The following is a 27,063-nucleotide window of genomic DNA, read 5'->3' as shown; positions in this document are numbered from 1 at the left end:
TATTGCAACATCAGGGTAGGAGGGGACACAAAATAAAACGTACCAAAAACTAGGATACATGAGGTATGGAAGGCATAGACTGAAGCATCTTTATTGACTTAAATGATATTGCATTAAAAAGGTTAATATACAACACATAAACTTAAAATATTTATAAATCTGTTTACAAAAGACAAACCGGTAATGGATGTCATAATGTTTAACAAGCCTTGTATAACATAACAGGTAAGTACAGGGAAATTATATTCATTTATGAAATCTTGAAAAGCATTCTACCATGAAAAACAATCCCTGGTTGGTCAGAGTTCAAAAAGGCATCAAAGTACATCAGTAATCAAAGAGGCCAAAAATTGGAGGGTGTTTCATTTTGATGGGATGTATCATAAACCATGTAGGATCAAAGGGTATGTTAGATGCTGATTTAGCTGACCAATATATGCCTAAGTATCTAGCAACATAACAGACTTACTAAGCATGAATAATTAAAATATAACACTGAAGGAAGACATGAAAATGCATTTAAGAACCAGTCAGATAAAGTGACAAGTCCCCTATATGATTAAAGTTAGCCAAAATAGTGAGGTGAAACATCTCCAAAAAATTTGTACAACTGGTGGATCCCATGAACTTGGGTATTGATCAGTTATAGATACTCATGCCAAATGTAAGCCTATCACATCATCTCTTAGTTGGATTACATAACAGAAAATAGTTGGCACTAGCTATGGTACATACGAGCACTGACACAATTGAGCAAGCATGTGTGTCATTGGTGAGAACACATTTTTGTCCAAATCTTATCAAAGATATTAAAGAATAAATGCCAACTGGAGCCTTCGTGACTGTTAGTAAGTGGATGATGGCATGTTGATTGATGAACATAAATTTGATTATTCAAGAATATCTAGATCCATCCACTAAGACTCAAAATGCACACTTTTCATACTTTCATCTGTAGGATGCATCACATAGTGCTTGTCCTTTAAGTGGCACTCAAGAGCACTGTTATTTTTGTATGTGTGCTCTCTCCATCTGGGTGTGAAATCTCAACTCATTTGGCTGACAGATGCTATTGTAAAAACCACAGTGAATACTAGAGATCTGTGAATGTTTAAATTTATCTATTTTATCATCAGGGCTATGGGGAAAAATCAGTGTGAGTTTTTTGTGGATGCAAAAACCTACTCATCCCTACTCTTTTCAAATGTTTATGCAGTTTTGTCACAACATGGGCCATAGCACAACATGGCTACGTGTTTAAACTTGTCACTGGCTATTGAGGCTTGACACTACTTCTATTAAGTATGTTCACTCCCATCTTCTGGATATGTTTTTCTTCAATCCATTGGCTATCCTCACTTGAACAATTATTTCAATTTCTTTATTAGTAGCTTCCATAGTAAGTCGCAATTTAGATAAACCTTAACATGAAATAAAAATATGTGCTCTTACGAATGGTACACTGGTATGAATCTTCACCAATAATTACGTTATTGGCTGCAAATTTATGGAAAAGTCAACACCAGTTTTGATTGTTCCCTTATAATCCACAGACTGAGATAATTCAAGCATCCTTCCTCCTCAATTACTCATACATTTGATTAAGGATATATGCAAGTCCTTCAATCTCTTCCTTATTGCCACAGTAAAGGATGAAAATTTGATCAACATATCCACAATTCATAGTAAGGTTTTTCTAACTTTTTTGTGGCACTCATAAAACTTATTCTCAGGGCCATTTACAAATTGATAAAGATACCTATCAAAATGTCTGAGAGGCTACAGCCCATAGCTAAACCACCATTCTGGTGATAAATCTTGCCATTTAACTGTGCAGGAGACCAGGAGCAGAATGAGCGTGTTGGAAGGGAGGCCAGCTTGAAACGAAAGAGAGAATCAAAACAAACTTTTGATTGTATTCTGACAGTGTAGTGCACATGGGGTCTCACTGTGGGGGCAGAGGTGAAGGATAGCTGTTTTTCTAGGAGTTGGGCCATAATAAAGGAACAGGGAGCTGGCAGTTCATATGTTGGTATCTGGTGCTGATGAGCAGAGAAACAGAGCTAGACAGAACCAGCTGTCCGCTCTCTGTGGCAGCTAGATCACAATGGAGAGTCTCCTCTGAATGACACATGGATTACAGATAGCGAATCAACTACTGTGCCCCAGGACCCTCCAATGACTGAACACGTGACCCACCTCTACACTACCTTTTGACTGAAGAGTGACATGGAACCACCAGTTTATTCAGAAGAGACAACAAAAAAGTGACATGATGTTGGATTCAGCAACTTAAAATCAGCTCTCTCCTGAAAGGCAGGTAGGCTTGAATGCAGGCACAGATTGAAAGCTACACACAGAGAGTGAAGTCTTAGCTAAGATTGTTTAAACAAGTTTTTTCTTAAACTAAATCCTAACTATTCCTGGGCTGGCAAGGTCATCTTGCACAGAACTTAAGACAGGGTCAGCTGCATAAGCTCAATAAATTCCGAAGTCTCAACCAAGATCGATAGTGTTTCTTCAGTAGGAATATTGGTACACAGGTTGGTTGTGTCAAATGATGTGAGAAAGCTCCCTCTGGTAGAACAACACTCCTTAGAAGGGCTGAAATTTCATAACTGTTTTGAACACTTTAAGACTGAAAGAATATAAGTCGACTTTAAATAATTTAATTTGGCATTGAAGCTTAGACTACTTTGGACTCATTGTACTAAGCCTTGTCTTACTGAACTCTGAATCAAACCAGAAATTAGAATCACTTATACATTTCATAAAGTCATTATTAAATTCATGCCTATTCCAGTTTTTTGGTGCATTTTAGTCTACAACACCTCCTATCCTGACACTGAAATATTTTAACTTTTAACCTACATACATGTGATTCATTACCTAACAAAACCACAGTGTGTGGCCCCTTCTATACTTTCATTATAGGCTTAATAATGTCAGCCTCTTTTAATGACATTTGTCAATGCATGAACTACTTAACAATTTTAGATGTTTCATTATTTTGTAGTTTTTGTTATCACAGTGGCACCATAAGTCAATAAATATATTCCTCACCATACCTGATGTATCCTCTCTTCCCTCTTCCTATTTTGGTTTACCTGCATTGTTAAAGAACCTCGATTGCTTCTTTATTATGTTAGAATCAACAATTTTGCATGTTATTGGCTCTCATCTGTACTGGTCTGTGAGTGTCCCAATATGCTTCACCCTGTCACCCTTTCACTATCAGCCCTCAAATCAAACATGTGAATTACTAATGTACTTTTGTTCATACATGTCTGACTATTGTTTTTAATTTTTCTTATAGAATTTGCACCTACTGTCTATCCACCTGGTGGCAGACATTGATAGTTTTTGAAATGGTTGCCAGACATCATTTGAACATTGATGTTGAGAATGCAATTACATGACACATCAGAGCAAACTTAACAGAGAGTGTTTTTAAATATTTTTACTCTTATTGACATGCACATGTTGTGCTTGCACTTACATGGCAATTATGTTACATTTGGTAGATATGCTGTTGATTGGCTACTCCTGAAATACTGAGAGTTTGCATTATGGGTAACAGACATCCTGTGTTACTTTATGTGTAAATTTAAGATTAGAGTGTAGGCAAATTTCTATTCTTTGATGTCAGTTTTCTATACAGACAAGCAAAAGTAAAATGCATTCCTGTCCACATGTAGCAGCAATATATTGTAACGTAAAATGAGGCTGGCAGCTTACGATATGTGCTTCAAAATGACTTAAGGTTTATATTGGCCAGTCACATAGATAATAAACAGAATATAGCTTGACTGCACCATGTTTTCATTCTCAAAATTTTCTATAAAACAATAGGCATGAAACAAAATTTTCTTAGACATTTTTGTACAGCTAGAATGCGTTTTAAGGGCAATTCATATCCACGTAATTTAAATAAGCTGGAATTGAAAAAAGGCAGGGTATGTAGGGGGATTTGGAGGCAGGGGGCGGGGGGGGGGGGGGGGGAGATCCAGAGAGAACAGGATATAAAGCAGCCAGTGAAATGTTGGGTATTTTCCTTACATATATAGTAGTTACACAATGACTGAGAATTATACATAGGTGAGGTAGTAAACAAGGCATGTACCAGTCGCGCACTTTATCCTGGCCCTTCTGTGGTCGGTGGAAGTTGACTCACTTTTTACCCATCCATAATGTTTATAGTTCCTGCCAACATTAGCTTCATGCAGCATTATTGTACACCATAAAAATAAGTAGCTGTTGTGAATATAATGTTGATCCGTGAGCCATGTTGCGCATAGTGATTGTTAATATTATTTACAAAAATGGGTGAAAACGCTGTAATTGATCATTTTAGTGACTCACCGTAAACAGTTATGTCACTTCTAACCTGCATTAACCTGTTACATATTCATTCCTTTTATAAGCTGTAAGCTGGCTGCTCTGGGACAAAGAGTCAAGACTTGCCTCAGCCGCGAATGTGCTACGAGCTGGTCAAAAGTATATGCTTCCAGTCAGTAAGTATCTGCACATTTTAATGATGACACCTTACAATGCAAATAAAGGGTACACAGGAGATATCCTGCAAACCCCAATTGGAGTATGTAGAAATGATATGGCACCTCCAGTGACAATATCTGTTGAAGCAGACAGTAGGCCAACAGAGAGTAGTTATGTATGTAAAGGAAGACTACAGAAGGACATTACAGAAATGGTTAGAAAACTCACACACAAAGATGAGTAAAAGACAAACATGGGGGAATTTACCAAGTATATGTGGGTGAGGATGAATGGGAAGACATAGGACACAGGGTGTTCATTGATAAAGTTTTATGGGTAGTGAAGACCAGGAGTACAAAATAAAAGTGAAATCATGGAACAGTAATGGAGGGAAATACTCTTATGTTGGGAAAGGTATAAAGGAATGGAACAACTTTAATGGCATATCCTTAGTTCATCCCAGAAAGCATAACAAAATTTAAACACTTCCTCTGACAGTGGCACAACAACCAAGAATATGAGCAACAGGAAAAGTATAAATTTCATTTCTCCTATTATTGTATAACGAAATAGAGATGTAAAGTAATTATGACATGACAAATTTTGTGTTACCATCTTGGCAACAGCCACATTTGTAAGCAAATAAAAATATCTACCTATCTAAGTAAATGAAATGACTGTTCCTACGATCTCTCCAAGTAATTCAGTGCTGATTATCTTCTCTGCAGGTTAGTATGATGGAGGACAGAATAGTGGTAGTCAAGACCAGACACTTGAGTTAAGAGGAAAAAAAGTAAAAATGCTTGATCCTATTCTGGGTTAGTAAATTACCTCCTGTTTCAGCTGGTGGAATTGGTATGAGTCGGCCAGGTGGTTTCTGGCGAACTGCCTTTCTCCTCTGGCAGTCTTTACAGTGTGACACATAGTGACAGGCACTCCTAAATAACCTGGCCAGAAAAATCTCTTGTGGATCCTATCGTATGTCTTAATACACTACTGGCCATTAAAATTGCTACACCAAGAAGAAATGCAGATGATCAACGGGTATTCACTGGACAAATATATTATACTAGAACTGACATGTGATTACATTTTCATGCAATTTGGGTGCATAGATCCTGAGAAATCAGTACCCAGAACAACCACCTCTGGCCATAATAACGGCCTTGATATGCCTGGGCATTGAGTCAAACAGAGCTTGGATGGCATCTACAAGTACAGCTGCCCAAGCAGATTCAACACGATACCACAGTTCATAAAGAGTAGTGACTGGCGTATTGTGATGAACCAGTTGCTCGGCCACCATTGAAGAGATGTTTTCAATTGGTGAGAGATCTGGAGAATGTGCTGGCCAGAGCAGCAGTCGAACATTTTCTGTATCCAGAAACGGCTGATCAGGACCAGCAACATGCGGTCATGCATTATCCAGCTGAAATGTAGGGTTTCTCAGGGATCGAATAAAGGGTAGAGCCACGAGTCGTAACACATCTGAAATGTAACGTCCACTGTTCAAAGTGCCGTCAATGCGAACAAGAGGTGACAAAGATGTGTAACCAATGGTACCCCATACAATCACGCCGGGTGATACGCCAGTATGGCAATGACGAATACACGCTTCCAATGTGCGTTCACCATGATGTCGCCAAAACACGGATGCGACTATCATGATGCCGTAAACAGAAGATGGATTCATCCGAAAAAATGACGTTTTGTCAGTCGTGCATCCAGGTTCGTCATTGAGTACACCATCGTAGGCGCTCCTGTCTTTGATGCAGTGTCAAGGCTAACCACAGCCATGGTCTCCGAGCTGATAGAACTAGATTCTAACATTTTACATAAAAACCTTAACATGTCGTTAGTGGTATTTCCTTATTATCTTCCATTCATTGTAATTAAAATTGTGAGTGTGTCTTTTTGAATATCGAGTGCCGTGATAAACATAATTTGTATAATATCACCAGTTTAACACTGCAGTTACATTAGTGCATTCTATAAATTTTGGCAGTAGTATCCTCACTCAGAAAATGGTTCTCACTAATTTCAGTTTACACCTACATGAATAAAGGTGTACATTTGTGAAATTTCTGAGGTGTGTAAGTGTCATGCCAAATGTATCTTATACAAAATCAATGGTTCTAAGCTGCAGTTGTGCATACTACAAATTTTGGCACAAATATACAGGGCTATTACAAATGATTGAAGCGATTTCATAAATTCACTGTAGCTCCATTCATTGACATATGGTCACGACACACTACGGATACATAGAAAAACCCATAAAGTTTTGTTCAGCCGAGGCCGCACTTCAGGTTTCTGCTGCCAGAGCGCTCGAAAGCGCAGTGAGACAAAATGGCGACAGGAGCCGAGAAAGCGTATGTCGTGCTTGAAATGCACTCACATCAGTCAGTCATAACAGTGCAACGACATTTCAGGATGAAGTTCAACAAAGATCCACCAACTGTTGACTCCAATTGGCGGTGGTATGCGCAGTTTAAAGCTTCTGGATGCCTCTGTAAGGGGAAATCAACGGGTCAGCCTGCAGTGAGCGAAGAAACGGTTGAACGCGTGCGGGCAAGTTTCACGCGTAGCCCGCGGAAGTCGACAAATAAAGCAAGCAGGGAGCTAAACGTACCACAGCCGATGGTTTGGAAAATCTTACGGAAAAGGCTAAAGCAGAAGCCTTACTGTTTACAATTGCTACAAGCCCTGACACCCGATGACAAAGTCAAACGCTTTGAATTTTCGGCGCGGTTGCAGCAGCTCATGGAAGAGGATGCGTTCAGTGCGAAACTTGTTTTCAGTGATGAAGCAACATTTTTTCTTAATGGTGAAGTGAACAGACACAATGTGCGAATCTGGGCAGTAGAGAATCCTCACACATTCGTGCAGCAAATTCGAAATTCACCAAAAGTTAACGTGTTTTGTGCAATCTCATGGTTTAAAGTTTACGGCCCCTTTTTCTTCTGCAAAAAAAATGTTACAGGACACATGTATCTGGACATGCTGGAAAATTGGCTCATGCCACAACTGGAGACCGACAGCGCCGACTTCATCTTTCAACAGGATGGTGCTCCACCACACTTCCATCGTGATGTTCAGCATTTCTTAAACAGGAGATTGGAAAATCGATGGATCGGTCGTGGTGGAGATCATGATCAGCAATTCATGTCATGGCCTCCACGCTCTCCCGACTTAACCCCATGCGATTTATTTCTGTGGGGTTATGTGAAAGATTCAGTGTTTAAACCTCCTCTACCAAGAAACGTGCCAGAACTGCGAGCTCGCATCAACGATGCTTTCGAACTCATTGATGGGGACATGCTGCGCCGAGTGTGAGAGGAACTTGATTATCGGCTTGATGTCTGCCAAATCACTAAAGGGGCACATATCAAACATTCGTGAATGCCTAAAAAAACTTTTTGAGTTTTTGTACGCGTGTGCAAAGCATTGTGAAAATATCTCAAATAATAAAGTTATTGTAGAGCTGTGAAATCGCTTCAATCATTTGTAATAACCCTGTGTGGTTTGGAAAACTTTTCCCCTTACATGCAGTGCAGGCAAATACTTATTGTAATACTTCCACCTTTTTCTGTTTGTTGACATGTATATTCTGTGGAAGTGGTTGAAAGTTTATCATCACAATGTGAACAGTTTACAAGGTCTTCTGCTGTGGCATAATAGTAAGTTCTGCACAGTTGTAACAATCACATACTGTTCACTTACCTTCCCCCTTCAAAAGCATTTTATGTTACTTGAATTTGTCAAAAATTTCCAATTTTTTTCATGTTTGATAGTCATCACAATCTCAGGCAAGGGAAAGGGTGGAGTACTTTGAGACTCAAAGTCTCAAGTAGTTTATTCCATAGTTTGCTCTTGACATAACAGGAATTGCTTCATTGGTGTTGATTGTTTCAGTTGTTAAAGGGAACTGGTAATCTTTGTAGCATGATATATCCAGAAATTACAAGGGAATCAGTAAGTTTTGTTCAATGTTATTTGTTTCCTGTTTAGAAAAAACTTGTCCAAGGCACAATGCAGCACCACTGTGAATACTGTTCTCAGGCACAGTATTAGTTAGTTGCACTTCATAATCAGCTGAAATCTCCCAGTTGGTTGGAAGCTGCTGTGAGTGAGTGTGATTGAGTACATTACTGAAAGATTTGTACCAAAGCTACTGCAAGGCACTTCAAGTACTATCCTCCTTTGGATACCATCTAGTCTCCAGGAAATGCAGGACCTACACAAACATGTCCACTTGATTGTGAGTGGCAAGTCTAGTGGTCCAGTATAAGGGAGCGAGGGACTACAGAGAGCTCACAAACTACAATCATCCCTCTAACTGGTAAGTATGAGATGTTGTTTTCCAAAGAAACAGAAACTCAGTTAGTGTGACGTACAACAAGATGACATAAGCCGTGGGATAGCAATATGCACATATGCAGGTGGTGGTAATATCATGTACACAAGGTATATTAGGGCAGTGCAATGGTAGAGCTGGCATTTGTACTCAGGTAATTCATGTGAAGAGGTTTCTGACATGTTTATGGATACATGATGGGAATTAACAGACTGAATGTGGAATGGCAGTTGGAGCTAGATGCATGAGACATTCCAGTTTTGAAATTGTTAGGGAATTCAGTATTCCTAAATCCATAGTGTGCCGAGAATACCAAATTTCACGCATTGCTTCTCAACATGAAAAGTGCAGTGGCCAACAGATGTGTTTACTTGGAATGGACTGGGTCCTCTGGTCCATCTGAACCAATCATTGACTGGAAATGGTTATTTTTGGCTACTTGGAGACCATTTGTAACCATTCTTGGACTTCATAGTACCAAACAACAATGGAATTTTTACGGATGACAATGCGCATTGTCACCAGGCCACAACTGTTTGCAATTGGTTTGAAGAACATTCTGCAAAATTAAAGTGAATGATTTGTCCACCCAGATCACCTAACATGAATCCCATAGAACATCTGTGAGACATAATCAACAGGTCAATTTGTGCACTTTTGCAAATGCAGACAGCTACAGCAGCAGCATGGCTCAATATTCACGGCTTCCCACGACTTGTTGAGTCCACGTCACACAATGTTGCTGCACTACCTGGGCAAAATGAGGTCTGACTCAGTATTAGGACGTATCACACAGCTTTTGTCACATCAGTGTTTGCCTCCTGTTGGAAAGCCTGCTGTGTACCTTGTCAGAAGGAACCAAGCAAAAGCACTGTTAATCACCAGTCATAGGAGAATCGCATTTATGGTGAAGAGTGGTATATTAAAAGAAATGACAGTAGAGGATGAGAAGAATTACTTTTTGCACCCAGTGAGTATGCCTGGGAGGGGCCTCACTCAAGAACTGAAGAATCTGCTCATGCAGCTACTGAGGGGAGAGTGGGCATACACTTATGACTCGTTCCTTCTGCTGACAACCAGATTCACTTCCAGGTCTAACTGAAAACTTTAAAGAAAATGCTAGCTTGCTAATATGCCTGTTCCCTAGCAATACATTCATCATTGTAGGAGGCTTTAATTATCTATCATTCAAATGACATAATTACTGTTTTGTTGTGATGAGTGTCAAGAGACTTCTAAGTGCATCATCTGAAAACTATCAAGAACAGATAGCTGGGAAGCAGCACACCCAATCTTTTTGAGGAAGTTCACACAGAAACTGGTATCAGTGACCATGAGGCATTTGTAGGGACACTGATTACCAAAGTACAATGGGTGGAGGTTACACTCAACAACCAAGCTAGGTTAATAGTTGGCTCCTTTTACCGAACTCCTGACTCAGCAGCATTAGTGGCAGAACAACTGAGAGAAAATTTGGAATACATTTCACATAAATTTTCTCAGCATGTTATAGTCTTATGTGGAGATTTCAATTTACCCGATAAAGACTGGGACACTCAAATGTTTAGGACAGGTGGTAGGGACAGAGCATCGAGTGACATTATACTGAGTGCACTATCCGAAAATTACTTTGAGCAATTAAACAGAGAACCAACTCGTGGAGATAACATCTTGGACCTGCTGATAACAAATAGAACCGAACTTTCCGACTCTGTAAGTGCAGAACAGGGAATCAGTGATCACAAGGCCATTGCAGCATCCCTGAATATGGAAATTAATAGGAATATAAAAAAAGGGAGGAAGGTTTATCTGTTTAGCAAGAGTAATAGAAGGCAGATTTCAGACTACCTAACAGATCAAAATGAAAAATTCTGTTCCGACACTGACAATGTTGAGTGTTTATGGAAAAAGTTCAAGGCAATCATAAAATGCATTTTAGACAGGTACGTGCCGAGTAAAACTGTGAGGGATGGGAAAAACCCACCGTGGTTCAACAACAAAGTTAGGAAACTACTGCGAAAGCAAAGAGAGCTTCACTCCAAGTATAAACACAGCCAAAACCTCTCAGACAAACATAAGCTAAACGATGTCAAAGTTAGCGTAAGGAGGGCTATGCGTGAAGCGTTCAGTGAATTCAAAAGTAAAATTCTATGTACCGACTTGACAGAAAATCATAGGAAGTTCTGGTCTTATGTTAAATCAGTAAGTGGCTCGAAACAGCATATCCAGACACTCCAGGATGATGATGGCATTGAAACAGAGGATAACACGCATAAAGCTGAAATACTAAACACCTTTTTCCAAAGCTGTTTCACAGAGGAAGACCGCACTGCAGTTCCTTCTCTAAATCCTCGCACAAACGAAAAAATGGCTGACATTGAAATAAGTGTCCAAGGAATAGAAAAGCAACTGGAATCACTCAACAGAGGAAAGTCCACTCGACCTGACGGTATACCAATTCGATTCTACACAGAGTACGCGAAAGAACTTGCCCCCCTTCTAACAGCCATGTACCGCAAGTCTCTAGAGGAACGGAATGTTCCAAATGATTGGAAAAGAGCACAGGTGGTCCCAGTCTTCAAGAAGGGTCATCGAGCAGATGCGCAAAACTATAGACCTATATCTCTGACGTCGATCTGTTGTAGAATTTTAGAACATGTTTTTTGCTCGCGTATCATGTCGTTTTTGGAAACCCAGAATCTACTCTGTAGGAATCAACATGGATTCCAGAAACAGCGATCGTGTGAGACCCAACTCGCTTTATTTGTTCATGAGACCCAGAAAATATTAGATACAGGCTCCCAGGTAGATGCTATTTTCCTTGACTTCCGGAAGGCGTTCGATACAGTTCCGCACTGTCGCCTGATAAACAAAGTAAGAGCCTACAGAATATCAGACCAGCTGTGTGGCTGGATTGAAGAGTTTTTAGCAAACAGAACACAGCATGTTGTTATCAATGGTGAGACGTCTACAGACGTTAAAGTAACCTCTGGCGTGCCACAGGGGAGTGTTATGGGACCATTGCTTTTCACAATATATATAAATGACCTAGAAGATAGTGTCGGAAGTTCCATGCGGCTTTTCGCGGATGATGCTGTAGTATACAGAGAAGTTGCAGCATTAGAAAACTGTAGCAAAATGCAGGAAGATCTGCAGCGGACAGGCTCTTGGTGCAGGGAATGGCAACTGACACTTAACATAGACAAATGTAATGTATTGCGAATACATAGAAAGAAGGATCCTTTATTGTATGATTATATGATAGCGGAACAAACACTGGTAGCAGTTACTTCTGTAAAATATCTGGGAGTATGCGTGCGGAACGATTTGAAGTGGAATGATCAGATAAAATTAATTGTTGGTAAGGCGGGTGCCAGGTTGAGATTCATTGGGAGAAAATGTAGTCCATCAACAAAGGAGGTGGCTTACAAAACACTCGTTCGACCTATACTTGAGTATTGCTCATCAGTGTGGGATCCATACCAGATCAGGTTGACGGAGGAGATAGAGAAAATTCAAAGAAGAGCGGCACGTTTTGTCACAGGGTTATTTGGTAACCGTGATAGTGTTACGGAGATGTTTAGCAGACTCAGGTGGCAGACTCTGCAAGAGAGGCGCTCTGCATCGCGGTGTAGCTTGCTCGCCAGGTTTCGAGAGGGTGTGTTTCTGGATGAGGTATCGAATATATTGCTTCCCCCTACTTATACCACCTGAGGAGATCACGAATGTAAAATTATAGAGATTCGAGCGCATACGGAGGCTTTCAGACAGTCATTCTTCCCGCGAACCATACGCGACTGGAACAGAAAAGGGAGATAATGACAGTGGCACGTAAAGTGCCCTCTGCCACACACCGTTGGGTGGCTTGCGGAGTATAAATGTAGATGTAGATGTAGATGTATGTAGGAAGATTTATATGCTCATTAAACTAGATAAAAAGGCAGCAGTGTACATCTCAAGCAGGAGATAGCTCTGGGCAGCAGCATTTATGGGACCTGTGGCTTAAACAGTTACACCACAGCATCATCAGCAAACTGCTGCAGATTGCTCTTACACAGTCTGTCAGATCATTTATGAACATAAAGAATAATAGCAGTCCTATCACACTTCCATAGGACAAGCCTGATGATACGCTTGTCTCTGATGAACACCCACAATCAAGGACAACATACTGGGCTCTATTACTTAAGAAGTCTTCGAGCCTCTCACATATCTGAGAACCTACTCCAGATGCTAGTATCTTCACTAACAATCCGCAATGGGGCACCATGTCAAATGCTTTTGAGAAATCTAGGAATAAGGAATCGGCCTGTTATCCATCATCCATAGTTCATAGGATATCATGCAAGAAAGGGCAAACCTAGTTTCACTTGAGTGATGCCTTCTAAATCCATGCTGATTTGTTGGCAAAAGTAAATCACAAGGCTGTGGAGGGGCTATAGGTAGAGATATGCCAAAGGAAATGCATTTGGTTGTCAAACATCAATGACTACCACAACAGGATCTTATCTGAGGAACTCTCACAAAATCCAAAGAAATTCTGGTCACATCTACAGCCATTCAGTGGCACCAAAACTAGTGACCACACACTCATGTATGTCACAGAAACTGCAATTCAGTAGAGCAAAATCATAAATACTGAACTCCATTTTGAAATGTTCCTTTACAAAGGGGGGATCAAGGAGTACTGCTGTACTTTAATTCTTATAGCAGTGAATAGATATTGCTGTCAATGGCATTGACGCAAAGCTTAAAATGTTAAAATTGAGCAACATCCCAAGGTACAATGGAATCACACTGTAAGATTTTGTGGCTGACTTAGTGTCTTTCTTGACCACAATATATCACAGACTTTTCCACAAAAAATTGTATTTGAGAGCTGTAAAAAAGCAAAGGTCACACAGACACACCTGACATAGAATCTTAGAACATATCATACGCTCAAATGTAATGAGGTATCCCAAACACAGTTTTCTCCTCCATGGATTCCAAAAACATTAGTCAGATGAAACCCAACTTCTGCCTTCCTCACATGAGATTCTGAAAGCCATGGACCAATAAAATCAGGCATATGCAGTATTTCTTGACATCTGAAATGTATTTGGCTCAGAATCACACCAACAATAAGGTGGTTAAGAATCATAACAATGTATCTACAAAATTCGTCATTCAGAGATACCTGCTTCACCACTGTCTTAATGTTACATCTGGGAAACTTGAAACAATGTAAACACAATAAGTATCATGACGTATCACAATTATCTGCAACATGAACTTTGGTGGTAACAATGAGAGCATGTATTATTATTATTATTATTATTATTATTAACAAAAAATGATTGTGTGTGGCATCAAATGAAGCTTGCAACTGAACTGAGGCTTTCTTGGTAGGGAGGATACAGAATGTTGTCTTGGGTAGGCAGTTATACACAGATGAAGAAGTAACTTCATGCATACCACAGGGAAGTGTGTTAAAACACTTGCTTTTCATGTTGCATATTATTAGCTGGCAGACAATATTAATACTTGTTGTTGTTGTTATCATCATATATAGTCCAAAAATTGGTTTGATGTAGCTCTCCATTCTAATCTGTCCTGTCCAGTCCTCCCCTCTCTACATAACAGCTACAAACAATAGAATTCTCTGCAGCTCCTAGTTCTCTCCATTACCAGGATGTGTCTATCAACTGATCCCTACTTTTAGTACAGTTTTTCCATAAATTCTTTCCTCCCCAATTTAATACAGTATTTCTGCATTAGTTATCTGACCTAAACATCCAATCCATAGCATTCTTCTTGACGTGGGAGACTATGTTTTGCATTTTATGAAGTATACAACTTTAAATTTTTCAACATTTAAAGGAAGTTGAAAATCTTTCACCACTTTGAAATTTTGTCAAGATCTAACTGAATATTTATGAAGTGGTAATTTCAGCTTGGAATATCAACATTATTAGGAAAAGAATAGATTGCTGCTTACAGTAAAGATGACCCACTGAGTTGCAGACAGTCAGAATAAAAATACTATTACACATTAATAGCTTTCAGCCAAGCATTCTTCAGCAAGGAAAACACACGTACATTCACCCAAGCAAGCACACCTCATGCACACATTACTGCCACCACTGGCAGCTCCAGCCGGAATCTGACTGTCATTTGAATAGAAGTCTGAAGAGGGTTAGGGAAAGGGGGGGGGGGTGGCAGGGTATGTGTGGGCAGGGAAAAGAGTGCTGCCTGGGGGTGTGTGTGTTCAGGGACTAGAGAGTGCCAGGTGCAGCATCAAGTGATGGGGTGCCAGCTACAAAAAGAGTGCCCTTTTCATCATCCGGTACCACCCCAGACTGGACCAACTGAACCACATCCTTCATCAGGGCTTTGGCTGTGTATCATCATGGCCTGAATGAGGGACATTGTATCCAAAATCCTTCCCAACCCTCCTACAGTAGTGTTCCATTGGCCACCCAACTTCCACAATTTCCTAGTCCATCCTATGACACTCCCAACACTAACCCCTTGCAATAAGGATTATATCACTTAGAAAGAACCAGGTGCAAGACCTGTCCAATACCACCACCCCCCAGCCCCCCCCCCCTTCCCCCCCCCCCCCCCCCCCCCCACAGTTTCTATTCCAGCCATGTCACTTATCTTACCCCATCAAAAGCTAGGCCACCTGTAAAGCAGTCATGTTTTATACCAGCTCCACTGAAATCATTGCACAGCTTTCTATATCAGTATAACTACAAATCACCTGTCCATCAGGATGAACAGCCACCACAAAACTGTGGCCAAGAGCAAAGTAGACCATCCTGTGGAACAACATGCAGCTGAACATAATGTGCTTCAGTTCAACTGCTGCTTCACAAAACTGTACCCTCTGGATTCTGTCCTCTAACACAAGCTTTTCTGAACTGTACAGATCAGAGTTATCTTTGCAACACATTCTCCACTCCTGAAATTACCCTGACCTCAACCTACGATAACCCAATGTCCCCACATTCTCCACCCAACACAGTTTCCACCCCCTCATCCTATCACCTCCTCCTCTTTCACATTTTCTCACTCTCTTTGTGTGCCACTCTCTGTCAGTGCACCCATCCATCCTTTCCGCTTCCCTGCTTCTCTCCTTTTCCACCTCACCAATGTCCTGCTATCCCACCACCTTCCCCACTCCACACCAGAATGCTATTCACGTGACAGTTGCATTCCGGTCCAAGCTGCCGTTAGTAATGGTCACGCGTGCATGAGGTCTGTTTGCTTGTGTGACTGTATGTCTTTCATTTTTCTTGCTGAAAACGGCTATCAATGTGTAACAGTCTTTTCATTGTGTCCATCTGCTACTCAACATGTCATCTTTACAGTGAGCAGCAATCTATCCTTTTCCTAACACTGTTGAATGTTTATACAGCATTTATCCAAAAGTACTTCATTATGGATAACAGCATCATCTGCATAAAATCTGAGTCTCTGATAGTAATAGTAAGCTCACACTTATTTCAAATGATGCCACACATGTAGCTTAACTAAGAGAAAACACACACACACACACACACACACACACACACACACACACACAACATACGATCTGAAATGAAGTACTATCTGAAAGTAGCAGCTCAAATATTCCATCAGATTTTGACTAACTTCCAAAGTGACACAAAGACTAACTTACCTTAAATGTTGAGGAATATAAAACTGTGCCCTTCTCAAAATGCAAAGATGTAGTATCCTATAACTACAGTATCAGTTACTCATAACTCGAATCAGTAAACTCATTCAAATACACAAATGTAGCAATTTGTGGGGATATAAAATGAAGTGATCACATAGACTCACTTGTAGGTAAAGCAGGCTGTAGACTTTGCTTCATTTGCAGGACAATGGGAAAATGAAATTAATCTACAAAGAGGATTGCATACAATACAGTTGCACAATCCATCATAAAATACTGCTCAAGTATGTGGGACCCCTGCCTAATAGGATTAACAGATGACTCTGAACATACATGAGGACGGTACACTTGAATGGACACAGGTTTGTTTGACCCATGGGAGAGTGTCACAGAAATTCTGGGCATCTGATTTGTCAAATGCTTGGAGATAGAAATCGACCATCCTACAAAAGCCTACTTACAAATCTAGGAATATTACAGCTGCTTATGTATTACTCCCATAGGACCTGCAAAGTCAAGATTAGACTAATCACAGTCAGCACAGACACATTTAAGCAGTCACTCTTCAGTGGACATAAAAAACACACGCAACCCAACAGCAGTGTTTCCTATGTGAGAAAAAATGCACTGACAAATTACAGTTAGAACATTTCTCCCATCAGTGAATTATATTAAATGTGTGTTATTCAAGTCTGGTCATAACACGTAATTCTGGCAAGCATGCTTGTAAATTTACAAAACTTTTTTAAAGTTAATTTCAGTCATTTCAGTACTATACTCTATAAATATTTGGCTGTCCTTTATGGAGATTTGTTGACAGTACTCCATAATATTACAGAAGTTGCTAAACCAGATTGATAATCAGCACTGACCAGCGTGAGTTATACCTTCCAACTTTGGTTAAGTGACTTGTAAAAATTAAATTTTAAGAAAAATGCTTACCACAAACCTAAACGTAGTGGTAACTGTAGTAAACATCTGTTTGTACATCTGCCATGTGAACTTTCTTCGAAATATTAGAGACATGCAATGTCTTCTGATCAACTGTAATGATGACTTTTTCCTGTAATATGTGATACAGCCAGATAGGCAGGTATCATAATGGTAAAACATTGGATTTGTATCCAAGAGGCATCATGTTCAAATCCACTGAAGAGCCACAGAAATTGGTACACCTGCTTAATATAGTGTAGGGCCCACACGAGCACAAAGAAGCGCTGCAGCACAATGTAGCATGGCCTCAACTAATATGGGAAGTAGTTCTGGAGGGAATTGACACCACAAATCCTGCAGGACTGTCCACAAATGCATAAGGGTGTGAGGGGCTGGAGATCTCTTCTGAACAGCACGTTGCCAGGCATCCCAGATATGCTTTATAATGTTCACGTCTGGGGAGTTTCATGGCCAGTGGAAGTGTTTAAACTAAGAAGAGTGTTCCTGGAGCCACTCTGTAGCAATCCAGGACCTGTGGGGTGAGCACTGTCCTGCTGGAATAGCCCAAGTCTGTCAGAATGCACAATGGACATCAATGGTCAGGTGATCAGACAGGATGCTTACATACATGTCACCTGTCAGATTCTTATCTAGACGTATCAGGGGTCCCAAATCACTCAAACTGCATATGCTCCAAACCATTACAGAGCCTCCACCAGATTGAACAGTTTGCTGCTGACATGCAGAGTTCATGGATTCACGAGGCTGTCTCCATACCCATTCACATCCATCTGCTCGAAATAACTTCAAACGAGGCTCGTCCAACCAGGCAACATGTTTCAAGTCATCAACAGTTCAATGTTAGAGTTGATGTGCCCAGGTGAGACATAAAGCTTTGTGCCATGAAGTCATCAAAGGTACACGAGTGGGCTCCGGCTCCGAAAGTCCAGTGAGAGGTCCCTGCTTGGACCCTCTCATAGAAATAAACTCAGTTTGAAAAGAAAATGTAATGACAATCATAAAAGTAAACTCAGTTAGAACAGAAAACGTAATAGCAACCTCAAGGAAGGAAAAACAATGGTCACTTATTAATGTTACACCTTGTAAAGCCAACATTTCCTGTGTAGTTCCCTAAATCAGTATCCTATGGTGTGTGTGTGTTTTTTCTCGTAGTTAAGCTACATGTGTGGCTTCATCGCTAAAACAGACCCTAGTCAGCAGTTTGCTTAAGGAACCCTCTTAGTGTTCGAGTCTGAGAGGAGTTGGGCTGTGAGGTAAAATACAGCATTGTGCAGAAGAGACAAAGGCTGTGCTGGGCTGAATCTTGGTCACTCTGGGGAAATCAGCTATCTTGGAAGCGAGCAAAAGGGGGCTCACTAAGTGACATGTAGCGGCTCATTAGAGATGCGGAGCTTTTGGCTAGACCTCTGCTAATTTGGAATTGTGGAATGCACCTTGGCTTGGAACTACATAACCAAGTGCAGATAGCATTTGACTGTGCTGCATTACTTGTAACTTGTTGCACCATACTAGTCTTGATGCATGAAATAAAATCTGGTGTGCAGTAAATGTATGACTCTAGCACACAAGTACTAGCATGAATGTGAATACATCCCATACTCAACCATTACGTGAGTAAATTATGGATTGGCTTATAATTGTAAAGGCACCCAGGAGATTGCAACATTTAACATCTCGATAATAATGTCAATCAGTAGAATAAATTAATGTTTAATTCATTGGTTTGCTATTATTCCAAACAATTAAAACAGAATCCCATATTTATAATGAGAATGAAAATCAGAGAAGTAATTATCAGAGAAAGATAGAATGATAAATAAGCTAGAAGCATTAGAAGGAGAAACTTTTTATTAACCCTCAACATGACTAGGAATCTTTCTACTTGTTCCACTAGCAAAGATATTTTCATGAAATGAACCTTCCCCTTAACAGGAGCCTTTCAAGTATGTACAGGAATCATTCACCATATCGATGATGTTTCATTGAATGGTTCACACAGTGACACTTGTTCATGGCACAGCATCGAAATCTCTAGCAAGCAGCAGAAGGATTACACTTCTGTCACACTAATGATTCTCTTCAGTCATCATTGGTCCCATTCTTACAGTATCTTTTTCTGGCTGCAGTGATGTGAGAGATTTGGTGTTTTACCGGATTTCTGAAATTCACAGTACACTCGTGAAATGATGGGATAATATCAACTTCATTGCAATCTCAGAGATGCTGTGTCCCGTCACTCATGCACCAACTATAACACCACGTTCAAACTCACTTAAATCTTGATAACCTGCCATTATAGCAGCAGCAGTAACCAATCTAACAACTGCACCAGACACTTGTCATCTTATATTAGTGTTGCCAACCGCAGCACCATATTCTGCCTGTTTACGTATCTCTGCATTTGAATATGCATGCCTATACCAGTTTCTTTTGCGCCTCAGTGTAGTTGCATATTCATCCTAATATGAATTCTCAGTTATCCCAAAGTTATCCCAAAAATGTACAAGGGACAGTCATAAAGTTTTAATAATTATCTTGGGAAAAAAACAAGCTGTGACTGTGAGACTTAGTGAAGATGTCAGTCCTCAGCTACATATTCAACCTTTAAATTGGCCTTTTTCTCAACAATCAATGACTTGGCAAAAAGCTCATGTCCAGGATGAGCTGGGTCATTGTCATGGAAGTAAACCAACTCCTTGGACAGATTCCCACAATGATTCTTCTTGACAGTATGTGTCATCAGTATGTGTCATCAGGAGACACCATCAGGAGATTTCAGCAACTTGCTTCTGTGACAGTTCATCCCATACCAACACAATCTGCTAATACCACACTATGGTAGTCCTAAAAGACATTTGGTATCACTGTGCATGATGATGGTTGGCTCTTTGTCTTTTTTGGAAGTAGTGATTTCACATGTTTATCCAACTTACTTTGTTCCTTTGTCTTGGGATCACAGTGATAAACCCAGCACATACCCATGGTGATTAGGTGGCTAGTGACGTCATCTGGCCTGGCCTCATGCAGCTGTAACATATCCACTGTTGCTCAGTTTGGAGGGCTTCTTGAATGGGTTTGACCAGTCATGGAACCCAGAATCCAGTGGGAAACATCTTTATCACGTTCAAAATGTAATGCAAGATGATGAAAATACATTCATGATTGGTTTTCACATTTTCCACTATTATCTCAATTAATATACATTGATTTTCAAGGAACAGGGCATCTACTTTTCTTACAATTTCTAGTTTCACCACAGAGAGATGGTCTGCAATTTTGTTATTCACCATTTGAGCTTATTTGACTGCACAGGAAACATCTGTGCCATGTAATCATTGAGTCACTGATGATGCATTATTGCCATATACTCTCACCAACTCAGCGTGGATTGTTGCAGCATTGCCTCCCACCCTTTCTTCTTCTTCTTCTTCTTCGGCATTTTCCTCTAGGACTTAGCCATTTTCGTTGTTTCATTCCAATCATCTGGTCTTAGATTTCTGTATTCTGTTGCTTTCTGTGCATATTTTTTTTCCATCTTAGCAATGGCCTTCTCCTTCTTCTTCTTCTTCTTCTTCTTCTGTGCAGCACCCAGTATAAAATCTTCCTTGCCCACCTATAGTTAAGTAGTCTCTGTCCGTGGCCATATCACTGAAGTGCTCTAGTCTCCTCATTCCACATACTATCTGGACAAATTAACTGTAGTCATCTTCTCACACAGTCCATTTCCACCGTTCTAATTTCTTCCTAACTTTCCTTCTTTGATGCCACATATGTAGATAATGAATTACCACTTAATACGCCACTTTATGATTGTGCTATGTCATTTTGTTTTGGTTCCACTAGCAGCATGAGGATTTACTATGGCATGAGAATTTAATTTTTTACTAAGACTGCAGAAATGTACCTACAAATAAACAAAAATTTATTTACATTACTTTGTCTTTTCAAGGTGATGAAAAAAATTTTTATTACCCTTGTAGGATTCTCTATCTCATCAAGATAACAGTCAGATTTTTCTAACCACTTGTCTTTTTCAACTTAGGCTATTGCTCTGCTAATAATGGTTTCACTGTTAACACCATAATGAACTTGTGTTGTTTGCCTGCTTTACTTCTTTGTTGATTGTCCTCGGTGTCAACATACTGCGTAGCTATACTCACTCAAAAATAGGAGGATGGAAGTTTAACACTGACTACTTTAAATGATGTATCCGACAGTTGCACAGTTGTGTTTCACTTCATTCTTTACTTTCAGTGTTCACAACCCCACAATATTACATGGTTAATATGGCCAGTTGACTATTGGCAAATTTTGATAAGCCTCACTAATAGGTTGCAGGCAAACATCAGCCTAATGCTACAATAGTTTACTGTTGAATATCTATGAGCCATAAAAAACAAACTACACAGTTCACAGTTCTTGCAGAATAATACGGTACTTATTGAACAGACACTGTCATTGTTTTAACACACGGCCAATTTGTTTTACACTTATTTCACAGTTAAGTTGATGCATTGTTGTTGATCTAACCAATATGGGTTCCTTGCCTGAAACTTGGCTGTGAACTGACTGCCTCAGAACCAAAAATCGGGCCTTTATATATCATCACAATAGGTACTGAAACTATACCTTGTTTGATGTTTAATTTACAGAAATTAAAATTAAAATATAACTCATTAAATTAACTGAATACATCGAAAAATTGGTCCTTTTTAACAGTTTCTTCTACCACAAGGGTTAAGCAGAATTATTTGTTTGAATGATGAAATTATTGACAAAACTGGTAATTACTTTGGAATTAATCAAGGGCTGGCTTAACTAACATGTTTTCAAATAGAGCCAAATAAATACTTAACGAATGACAGTGTTCCAAATGTTTACATTTAGTAGAGAATTTACATTTGTTTATAAGTCAACAACAGAATTTGAGTTACAAAACAATTACTGATTTTGCCCTATTACAAAAGACATTAACTAGGAATAGTCAAAATAAATTAGGAAATTGATGAAATACACAAAGCTAGATCCGGTGTTATATTGTTTAAAACTGAGGACCAACCTTTCTCTTTCATGAAAACGCAGATTATACTTACGTATGTTAATGGTAATCAGTTAAAATGAAAAAAATGAATTTAAGAAGGCAGATGGCAAAACGAGAGGAAATAAAAATATCCCAGCTTGCTTCATCACAAACTGTACACATGAAATTAAGCATTCTGCTCAGTATTTTGCGTGAAATCTGAGACAAAATTCCATCATATCTTATTACATTGTTGTTATTTACTAATCTATCATCTTTACATAGTCGAATAGGTTATTTTTTGGCCTTTTCAGTCTGTGAAATAATTTAACAGAAGGATTAATAAACAGTTGACACTTATGAATGAGTTTTGGGAACCGGAATTCATGACAGCATTTAATTTTACATTACCATTTATTTACCACAATTACCAACAGGAAATTAAGATTACTTTGACTCATTAATCAATTTCACAAGAGCCATGAGCTTTCTGATGTGTGTGTGTGTGTGTGTGTGTGTGTGTGTGTGTGTGTGTGTGTGTGTGTGTGTGTGTGTGTGTGGGAGGGGGGGGGGGGGAGGAGTAACATTATTCAAATAATTCTGACAATTCATTAGCAGTAAGGTCATGCATTGTTTTTGGTGAAAGCAGAGACCATCTCTATAGTGTTCATGATGTAAGTTCATGTATCATTCACCAGTCACACATGCTGGTGGAACTCCAAGGAGTGAATTCCATCTTGTGTAAATATTCACCACATTAGAATACTTTCATTACTTGCTTAAGCGATAAATTATTGAGAGAGGGAAGAATTGTCTAATTTTTTTATATATTCTGTAACCAATTCATGGGGGTATGAATGTGTACAGAGACTTGTCAGTCTGTTCATCTTTCATCCATGGATTAATCCCCCACAATGGCTAGTTGATACTTGTGTCCTGTGTCATGCAGTGAGCGAAGGTACATCAGTGTCTGGTTTCAGTATCCTGGAGTGAGATGGTGCTTCTGAATGATATAGCTGCTTATTAGTTGCAGTTGTCCAGCATTGCATCAGACAGTGATTTAACTGCACTGTGGCTCATGTAACCACCTACAATGTGCTACAGCCAATGGCTCTCCTGTCCTCAACACATTGCTACTAATGCACTTAACACTGGTGGTGTTTGCCCTAAACAGGCACACTGACATCCAATATTTCTGGTTCAGTATAAGAGAAATCCCCAACTCTATTAGTGAGTTTCCTGAAAAAAAATGGAGGAAATGCCACAAGATGTCTGTTTCTGGCTCATTTCTGTTGCAACCTGTTCAGCAATGGAGAGAGCAACTGCAGCTTGCTTGGTAACTCATTATCAGTCTCATTTTACCTTAGCATGAATGTTTCAACTAAATTTACATCAAATAAATGTGTCACTTGCAACTCAGAATACAGCTACCAATAATATCCACTTTCAGTGAGCTACTAGTGCCTTAAATGTGTGCCTGCAGCTGTTGTCGGGGAATAAAAATAATTCATATACATTATCACAAAACCTCAAGTATCCAAATTAAGTCTACTCTCAAATAACTGCAACTCATGTGAAATTTCCCTCTCATTTTAGTGTTCAACAGTGTGAGGTAGCACAGTGGTTAAGACCCTTAACTTTGTTAAGGTACACTACTGACAAGTTAGTTTTTATAAAATTTCCTTTAAATTTAAATAGTTTACAGAAATATGACATCAGAATTCAAAGAATAGTACTCAAAAACTCTTAATTTTAACACAGTTAACCTGTAGGGTAAAGCCATAGCATCATATATTACGATTTGGTATGTTCATTCCTTGTTTGGAAGTTCAGTGTTAGCTGTGAGGAACAAAGCCAATAGTAGCACTATTCGTTGTGGTATAGGGTGAACCTCTCGAATCTTGTGATGCCAAACACAGAACTAAATTTATTTCACCTGCCTGAATTAGATGGTACTACAACTCTCCCTGAATATGTTGCTGAAAGTGCAGCAAATAGAATCAGCATTCAAAAATTACCAAAAACTTTTTAACCAGTAATGAAAGTCTGTACCATCTTTCATATCTGAAGGCATTTATGTGAGTGATTGGGGAAGAAAACCATAGCTGCACCGATTACATTAATGAGAATGTAATGTTTTAAATCAAGTGTTTCTTTTCTGTAAGGCCAACTGATGTGGTGGAATCAGTATTGTACTGGGCAGAGAACTGTGGCTACATGCAAATGGAGAGTTTTAAGATAGACTTGTAAGTTGTTGGCAAATAAATAAAAAGTTATACACAGGTAGAACTATCCAATTTTGAAAAATGTATGACACAAAGCTGTACTACATTCGTTTGTTATTACTACTGCTTTCAATCAAACTGACACATCGGTATGAATGCAAAACAATAGCTTGTTTTTGAATGGGCCTCACCTTCATATTAATGAATTTTTATTATGCTGGATGTGTGCAATTCTAACGAATAAATCGGTAAATGTGTTCCCATTTATCAATTACTATGACATGTGAGTAATATTGTTCATTCTTTCATCCCAAGATGCAGTTTTATGACCAAAACCAGTAGTAGTAATAGATGAATACAATACAGCTTTGTGTCACGCATTTTTCAAATCACATTACTACTGTCAATAACTGCATGAAGAAAATGTTTGACAATAATTCAAGTCTGTAAAGTCTGAGACAATGACTTTTTAGGTGGAAATTTTTAACTAAAATGTTATTGTTGTTCTGGTCTTCAGTCCAGAGACTGGTTTGATGCAGCTCTCCATGCTACTCTATCCTGTGCAAGCTTCTTCATCTCCCAGTACCTACTGCAACCTACCTCCTCCTGAATCTGCTTAGTGTATTCATCTCTTGGTCTCACTCTATGATTTTTACCCTCCACGCTGTCCTCCTACACTAAATTGGTGCTCTCTTGATGTCTCAAAACATGTCCTACCAACAGACAGATCCCATCTTCTAGTCAAGTTGTGCCACAAATTTCTCTTCTCCCTAATTCTATTCAGTACCTCCTCGTTAGTTATGTGATCTATTCATCTGATCTTCAGCATTCTACTGTAGCACCACATTTTGAAAACTTCTATTCTCTTCTTGTCCAAACTATTTATCATCCATGTTTCACTGCTACACTCCATACAAATAGTTTCAGAAATGACTTCCTGACACTTAAGTCTATACTCGATGTTAATGAATTTCTCTTCTTCAGAAACGCTTTCCTTGCCATTGCCATTCCATTCAATTGCTCTTCCAGGTCCTTTGCTGTCTCTGACAGAATTACAATGTCATCGGCGAACCTCAAAGTTTTTATTTCTTCTCCATGGATTTTAATTCCTACTCCAAATTTTTCTTTTGTTTCCTTTACTGCTTGCTCAATGTACAGATTGAATAACATTGGGGAGAGGCTACAACCCTGTCTTTCTCTTTTCCCAACCACTGCTTCCCTTTCACGCCCCTTGACTCTTATAACTGCCATCTGGTTTCTGTACAAATTGTAAATAGCCTTTAACTCCCTCTATTTCAGAATTTGAAAGAGAGAATTCCAGTCAACATTGTCAAAAACTTTTTCTAAGTCTACAAATGCTAGAAACGTAGGTTTGCCTTTACTTAATCTATCTTCTAAGCTAAGTCTTAGGGTCAGTATTGCCTCACATGTTCCAACATTTCTACGGAATCCAAACTGATCTTCCCTAACGTCAGCTTCTACCAGCTTTTCCATTCATCTGTAAAGAATTCGCGTTAGTATTTTGCAACCATGACTTATTAAACTGATGGTTCGGTAATTTTCACATCTGTCAACACCTACTTTCTTTGGGATTGGAATTATTATATTCTTCTCGAAGTCTGAAGGTATTTTGCCTGTCTCATACATCTTGCTCACCAGATGGTAGAGTTTTGTCAGGGCTGTCTCTCCCAAGGCTGTCCGTAATTCTAATGGAATGTTGTCTACTTCCGGGACCTTGTTTCAACTTAGGTCTTTCAGTGCTCTGTCAAACTCTTCACACAGTATCATATCTCCCATTTCATCTTTCTCTACATCCTCTTCTATTTCTGTGATATTGTCCTCAAGTACACCGCCCTTGTATAGACTCTCCATATACTCCTTCCACCTTTCTGCTTTCCCTTCTTTGCTTAGAACTGGGTTTTCATCTGAGCTCTTGATATTCATACAAGTGGTTCTCTTTTCCCCAAAGGTCTCTTTAATTTTCCTGTAGGCAGTATCTATATAACCCCTAGTGAGATACGCCTCTACATCCTTACATTTGTCCTCTAGCCACCCCTGCTTAGCCATTTTGCACTTCCTGTCGATCTTATTTTTTAGACATTTGTATTCCTTTTTGCCAGCTTCATTTACTGTATTTTTATATTTTTTCCTTTCATCAATTAAATTCAATATATCTTCTGTTACCAAGAATTTCTACTAGCCCGCATCTTTTTACCTACTTCATCCTCTGCTGCCTTCACTATTTCATCCCTCAAAGCTACCCATTCTTCTTGCACCGTATTTCTTTCCCCCATTCCTGTCAATCGTTCCCTAATGCTTTCCCTGAAACTATCTACAACCT

At 39.4% G+C, this 27,063-nt stretch overlaps 1 protein-coding gene across 1 annotated transcript in view; it reads right to left on the bottom strand.

Moving 5' to 3' along the window:
* Positions 1 to 27,063, bottom strand: part of LOC124775948 (mitochondrial uncoupling protein 4) — a 408,284-nt gene that overhangs the window by 38,457 nt on the left and 342,764 nt on the right. The window lies entirely within an intron of this gene.

The sequence above is a fragment of the Schistocerca piceifrons genome, chromosome 2 (assembly GCF_021461385.2).
Source record: "Schistocerca piceifrons isolate TAMUIC-IGC-003096 chromosome 2, iqSchPice1.1, whole genome shotgun sequence".
Lineage (NCBI taxonomy): Eukaryota > Metazoa > Arthropoda > Insecta > Orthoptera > Acrididae > Schistocerca > Schistocerca piceifrons.
This window is presented reverse-complemented; position numbering and strand designations above follow the sequence as displayed.